The following is a 7,488-nucleotide window of genomic DNA, read 5'->3' as shown; positions in this document are numbered from 1 at the left end:
TATATATATATATATATATATATATATATATATATATATATATATATATATATATATATATATATATATATATATATATATATATATATATATATATATTGGATTCATAGGAATCATAGAGGCATGAGGCGTCTGACAAGTAAAAGACCCAAATGCATTAAGTCCATGTATTATTACAGCATGCATTACGTTAAGTCCATGTGAATATGTGATGGACTGAGTCTCCTCTCTAGTCTCTACAAACTTTGACTAGTCACTAGTGTTAAGGTTTGGGACAAAATGACAAAAAAAAAAAAATTATTTGGACACCAAAAATTAAACTTACTCTCAAACTTTTATTTTTCATTCGTGTTCAAATTTTATTTGGAAGAGCAAAAAGAATAGATAAAAATTATGATCCCTATTATATTAAGCAATCAAATTATGTCGCATCATAATGGAGTAAAAAATAAGAGTATGAAATAAAAATACATGTAAAATTACTTACTCATAAAAAAGAGCTAAATGCATTTGTTTTTTTGGGTAAATGTAAATGTGTATTATATACCCGAAAGCACAGTACAAATACCCAGGGCATACCCTGGGAATACAAGAAGTAAGAAAAGAGCAGGAAAGGATCAAAAATTACTGGATCCATCCTGCCTACCAAAAAACAAAGTCATGACTGAAACTAGATGTATAAGGATGATGGCTATTTCAACCCCCACATGGGAAAGATATAGCAGATCATCCAACCAGCAAAGCAACACTATCAAAGGATCATGATAAAAACCAACAGAAAGCAAAACTAGCACATTGGGCACTACGTGGACAATCCCCACTTAACCTAGCCCAAGATCAAAAAAACCAGCAGAAATAAAGCCATGCAGTGCTGTATCAAGAGAGGAGTTGTTGCTCACACAAAACAGTAGCCAACTCAGAGCCAAAAATACAAGTACTCGGGGCATACCCCGGAATCCAGCTAAAAGGAAACGCAGATAAACATATCAAGCAGAGGAAAAAACGTAGTATGTCAAAAAAAAGAGCAAGGGACTAAAGCAATTTACACAACTACACGGGGCATACCCCGGAAACCAGCAAAAAGATCCAAGTAACCAAGAAACAGCAAGAGCCTATACTAGAGAAAGGGAAGGAAAACAAAAACAGCAAAGGGGGGAAAGAAGCCAAAAGCGGGCAGCACAAAACAAGAGATAAAGGGAAAAAGAGCACCCAGCTAGGCTGGTGACTCAAGAAAGAAGGCAGAAAGATTTTTTTTTATTTTTATTATTATTATTATTATTATTTTTTTGTTTTTTTTTGTTTTTTTTTTATAAGAAGGAGAAGCAGCCAGGGAAGGAAGAAAGGACTCCAAAGAAAAGTAACTCCCAAAGAAACCAAGGGGCAAAGACCATGAAAGCAAGGAAGGCTAACTAGACTCAACAAGGCAAAGACTGCTGCCAAAAAAAACTTAAGAAAAAAGGGAGAGATCATGCAGCGGGCTGATCATAGAAAGAAGGCTGAAAAACAGATGGGAAAAGGCACAAAAAAGATTGCCTAGCAAGGTTGACAAGCCATAAAGAAGAGGGGCAAAGAGATAGCATGAAACAAAACAAACCAGCAAGTATGTACATCTACATCACAGAAAAGCTAAAGAGGGCAGAAAAAGAAAGCAGGGGGAGACTACTACGAACATCCTACCAAGGAAACAAACTTCCAACTAAGCATGTAAGGATAGGAAAAAAGTTCACACTCACAGAACAGCAGGAAAAAAGAGTTGTTAGCCATGTTGGATAGGTAGAAACCAGAAAAGAACTCTTTTTTTTTTTGTTTTGTTTTGTTTTGTATTGTTTTTTTCTTTCTTTTTTTTTTTTTTTGAAAACAACTGGGAAATTACAACCGAACAGAAGAGGCAACTCTAAGAACATCAGTTGCAATACAATTAACAAGACCATCCAGAGTGGGTCTAACCGAATCATGAATGACAAGGTTTCTAACTCTCCAAATATGGTAAACAGTGCACGCAAGAGCAATGTAAACAGCTTTGGAATGTCTGCGTGATCCCTTGAACAGCCTCCTAATCCATTTTATTGAGCTGCGAATGGCAATGGTATTCCTAGGGAAGCCAAAAGACTCCCTTATTTTGCTCCAAACCTGTTGAGAGAAATAACATCTAAAAAAGAGATGGTTAGTTGATTCTTTTTGTCCAATGCACAGTGAGCAGTCAGATTCAAAATCAGGCAAGAACAGCCTATCTTTTGTTTTCAAGCGATTCCAAAGGGCGAGCCACAATATGAAAGAAAACTTGCGAGGAATACAAGGTCTCCATGTAAACTTCCAACACACTGCTTCATTGGCTTTATGCCTCAGCAACTCATACACCAAGGCCGTATGGAACTTGTTCTTCCAAAACGCATACACAAGGAAAATACGGGCAAGTTGGGGACTGCCTGTGTGCTCAATAATGGCACACTTCACTTTATAGTCTGCCTTCAAAAGAGGTGAGTCCCTGGCCTTGGGACTCCATTCCCATACATCAACAGAATCCAAAGGGAATCACGCTTGCTGTGAATATCCCAAAGGATCCTGGAGAGAAAGGCCAGATTCCAAACTTGTAGATTATGGAGTCCAAGGCCTCCTTCTTTCTTAGGGTGGCAAACTTTTTCCCAAGCAATTGAGGCGGGTTTATCACCCCATAGAAAGTTTCTACAAACAGAATTTAAGTGATCAAGAACATTAACCGGAAGGTAAAACATTTGTAGCCAAAAACTAATGGTCCCTTGGATCACCGAAGATAGGAGTTCAAGTCTGCCAGCAAAGGTAAGATTGCTCCTCTTCCACTTGGATATATGGTTAGTGACAGCATCAATGAGTGGAGAGAAGTAGGCAACCTTGAGTCTTTGAGCATCAAGGGGAACACCCAGATATCGAACAGGCAACGTTCCGGCAGGGAAATCAACAAAATTAAGAACATCACCATGGACTCCTGTAGTAAAGATATTAGATTTATTGATGTTGACAGTTAGCCCTGATGTTTCTTGAAGATGATTAAGGGCCTCCAGAAGGACTTTGACAGATGGGGGATCCCCCCTACAGAACAACATGAGATCATCTGCGAAAGCCAAGTGCGTGATTTTGTCATTGGAGCATTTCGGATGGTAAGAAAACCACGGCACTCTTGTCATACTGATGATGGTTCTTGACAAGTATTCAATGCAGCAAGCAAAAATAAGGGGAGATATGGGATCCCCTTGTCTTAGCCCCCTTTGACCTTTGAAATTCCCATACAAGCCACCATTGATTGAGATGGTGAAAGAAGTGGTGGTGATACATTCCATGATCCAATTGATAAATCTAGGTGGGAAGTTGAGGCCAGAAAGGATTTCTCTAATAAATTTCCAATCAATTGTGTCATACGCCTTTCTGAGATCCACCATGAGCATGCATCTCGGCGATGTTCTTTTCCTTGCATATCCCCTTATTAGCTCTTGGGCCAAAAAAATATTGTCTTGACATAGACCTTCCTCCAATGAATGCTGTTTGGGCATGATTTATAATGGCTGGCAGAACATGATTGAGTCTTGTTGCAAGAATTTTGGATATGACAGCACATTGCAACAAGAGATGGGCCTAAATTCCTCCACCCGTTGTGCATGCTGTGATTTTGGGATCAAGGCAATGACAGTGTAATTAATCTGTTTCAGCAGCTGGCCTGACGCAAAGAATTCCAAGACAACATCGACCAGGTCAGACCCTATCACATTCCAATTCTTCTTGAAAAAAGCAGCTGAGTAGCCATCCGGCCCCGGGGCCTTTTGATCATTAATATCAAACAAAGCATCTTTTATTTCCTGACCGGTTACCTCCTTTAACAGAATATCATGCAGATCATTACTGAGGGTGGGGCCATTGCACAAAAAGTCAGAGGTACACGTTGATCTTACCCTTTCACCTCCAAAAAGATCTTTGAAGTGTTCCACAAAAAGATTGCCAACTTGGTTCAGAGATGTAGTGGGCTGTCCCTGCTGGTCTAAAATACAAGTGATACTTCTGTCCCGGTTTGACTTTTTAACTAGATCATGGAAATACTTGGAACCTTTGTCTCCATCAATTAAAACCTTGAATTTCAATTTCTGATTATAGAATTGTCTTTCAGCTTCTGCCAGAAAGCTTGCACGGTTCCTCAAGTCACTCAGCTTGGATCTTTCACTCTCTGTTGCATTTACCACATCCAAAGATTGAGCAAAGTGACTGAATTCTAAACTTGCTGCCTTGGTCCTTTCAGAGATATGCCCAAATTCCTCCCTATTTAGCCGTTTCAGGGGTGCTTTGAGAGCCTTAAGATGCTGCACAAACTGATACTGGCATGTCCCAGCAATAAATCTATGCCAAACATCCTCCAAAATCTGCTGGAAACTGGGATGACTAAGCCACATGTTGAAAAATTTGAAAGGTCTGTTGGTTGCCTCACTGTTGTTGAATAATTTGATGAGGATTGGGCAGTGATCTGAAATGAAATCAAAGTCTTTGTATTCCACCCAGCAATTGAAATTCCCATTAGCCCACAAAGGATCAATAAGAACTCTATCCAATTTTGCCTTGACTCTACCATTTGACCAAGTGAACAAGTTTCCAATGCTTGGTGCATCCGTAAGATCAAGATTATTGCAGCAGTTCACTAAGTCTTTGGTAAAATAATTAGTAGGTACTATACCACCTATCTTTTCATTTGGTCCCTTAACAGTGTTGAAATCCCCACACATAGTCCACGGAAGGCTAATTGATGATTGGTAAGTTTGAAGCTTAGCCCATAGATCCCTTCTTTCCACCACTGAGTACAATGCATACACGATGGAACAAAAAAAGGAGTTGTTGGAAACTTTACAACGTAATTTACAGTGAATACATTGAGGATTAACATCAAGGATTGAACAATCCACCTTATTGGCATTCCAGACAAGAACGATTCGGCCACTCCTTATGATATCATAGTCCACAAAAAACTGTTCACTAGGGAGCAAATCCTTCAGCACTTTCTCATATTTATTTGCAGAAATTCTGGTTTCCAGTATCCCAAAAAAGGAGACATGGTGCTGTCTAACAAACCCAAAAATTTTCCTTCTCTTCAGAGGCTTATTGAGGCCTCTAACATTCTAGATTGCACAAATCATGACAAAAACCGGGAAGGGGGACGCCGCCGGCGACTACCGCGATCAGGAGAAAACGCCATCAAAGGGACTGGTAAAACCAAAACACTGTTCTTGCTCTTTCCACTTTGCTTCGAAGTACTTGCAAGCTGTTTTGCAGGTGAGAGAAGAGCAGCCTTGAAATCAAAAGGTCGGGAGGAGTTATTGCTCTTGGAGAGGCAAGCTGGTTTAGCCAAGTCTTTCTTTAGAGCCATAAGTTGTAAGCGAGCTCTACTAGCTTCCAGTTGAACTGCTGCCAGGGCCTTAACCATACAATCCTTAGCCCTCGCAGTTGCTAAATCACAAATAGTCTTGGGGATTATTGATAGAGAACCTGCTGAGCTATCACTAGAGACTTCCGCAGACTCATCTGATGACTCAGAAGATGCAGAACCAGGTGAAGTTGGCTCCAAACTCGTTTCAAATTCACAATCAGATTCCAAAGGGTGTGGATTTGGTGACTCAGTGGCACTAGAAGGCACTGGGGTGACCATCACTGTCCCTTCACCATCCTGAGCAGAAACTCCCATCTCAGCCACAGCCGGTTCAGTTCGGGAGGTATCTAAATTTGTGAGTAGATGATTGGGGAGTCAATTGTGACAACCATTAATGTCGGAGGCAGTGGCTTGAATGCAAATTTTGGGTCACTCCATTGATGCGGACAACGATTTACGTAGTAAAATGAATTTTTAATGGGTCAAACTTGTGTGAGACGGATTGTGTTCAGTTAATATCAAAATATAATACTTATATTGAAAAATGTAATACTAATTAGGATTTATGTTGGAAGATAAGCCATGCAGCGTAAAAGCAAGAGGAAAATAGCTAGGGGCATCTGTGTATTTTCCAAATAAGCATTATGTTATAACCGTTCTCAGTCCCTTTATATTGTAGTTTTGGTCATCTGCTTCCGTCAACACTTGAATAAAGAAATATCTCCTTCCTTTTTCCTTTCGTTCTACTTTACTGTGAACATAACTAATTCCATTATGGTATCAAAGCAGGGACGTCGGAGTACGTACGCAGTCGCCGTCTCCGGCAAGACCAACCAGGAAATCCAAGCGAATCCTCCAATCGTTCGATCGCCTAATCGCACAACACAGATGACAACTCCGTAGAGGAGCCTCAACTCGCATCAACAAAGGAGCTACATCTCGGAAGATATGGAGAATCCATTCTTCCTGAGTTCAAACGAGAATGGTTGAGTTGTCCTCGTCAATCCTCCATTAACAGGGAGCGCGGACAATGGCGCTTGGTGCATTTCGATGATAATAGCGCTGGACAGAGCACGCGAAGTGTGGGAGGATCTTAGGCGAAGGTTCTCGCAACATGGCGCACAAAAGATTTCAGCACTGCAAAGTGAGATATACAATTTGAAGCAATGAGTACTATGGACTCTATGGGAAGAAATGAACTCAATGCGTTCGATTCCGCAATGCAAATGCGATTCAAGATGTTCTTGTGATCTTATTGACCAAATAAAAAAGGAGCGTAATGAGTAGGGGTCTGGCCTATTCTCACCAGTATGGGGAAGTGGCATATAAAACTGTTGTAATAATAATTATAAATAATATATTATTATTAATATAAACCAAGTGGATGTAATGCCTGAAAACATGGTAGTATGGAGTGGATAATTATATCCCCTAAAACATGGAATGTTTTATGGGATGTGGGGTAGGAAAAAACACAAAACATGGATTAGTGGTTGTTGATTATGACATTATGTTTTGTCATCTTTGTTTGCTATGTTTATATATGTTGTAGTAATGCCGTAGGAATTGTAATGGAGTGAAGAAATAATGCAAAGCAAAACCTTTCTTTGTTAAAAAAAAGTGTGGTCTGTGTGTGAGTGTACGTACAGAAGCAAATAGAAATAAATTCATTTCCATCCATAATCCTTCTCTTTAATTCCTCTCAATTACTATAGATATATTTATATTAAATATATCTTACATTTGGTATCAGAGCCTGTCAACCTTTCAACCCTGAGATATTTTTTCTAGTGAAATATGGCCAATAATTTCAATATTGTGTGGTCGGGTCCTAAATTAGATGGGAAACTCGATTACAATTATTGGCAAATTATGATGACCACACATTTGAAAGCTCAAAATCTTTGGAGCTATGTTGATCTCGGTCTACCAGAAGGAGCTGATGCAGCTGCTGTACGGAGAGATCAATTGGCGTTGGGACAAATTCATCAAGGTGTTCATTACTCCATTTTTGGGCAGCTAGCTCGTGCTGAAACAGCAAAACAAGCTTGGGACATCTTAAAGGTGTCAAACAAAGGAGTCGACCGGTCACAGAAGTCCAAGCTGCAGAC

This window comes from Ipomoea triloba, chromosome 10 (assembly GCF_003576645.1).
Source record: "Ipomoea triloba cultivar NCNSP0323 chromosome 10, ASM357664v1".
Taxonomy (NCBI): Eukaryota; Viridiplantae; Streptophyta; class Magnoliopsida; order Solanales; family Convolvulaceae; genus Ipomoea; species Ipomoea triloba.
The sequence above is the reverse complement of the archived record's forward strand: the minus strand, read 5'-3'. Positions refer to the sequence as shown.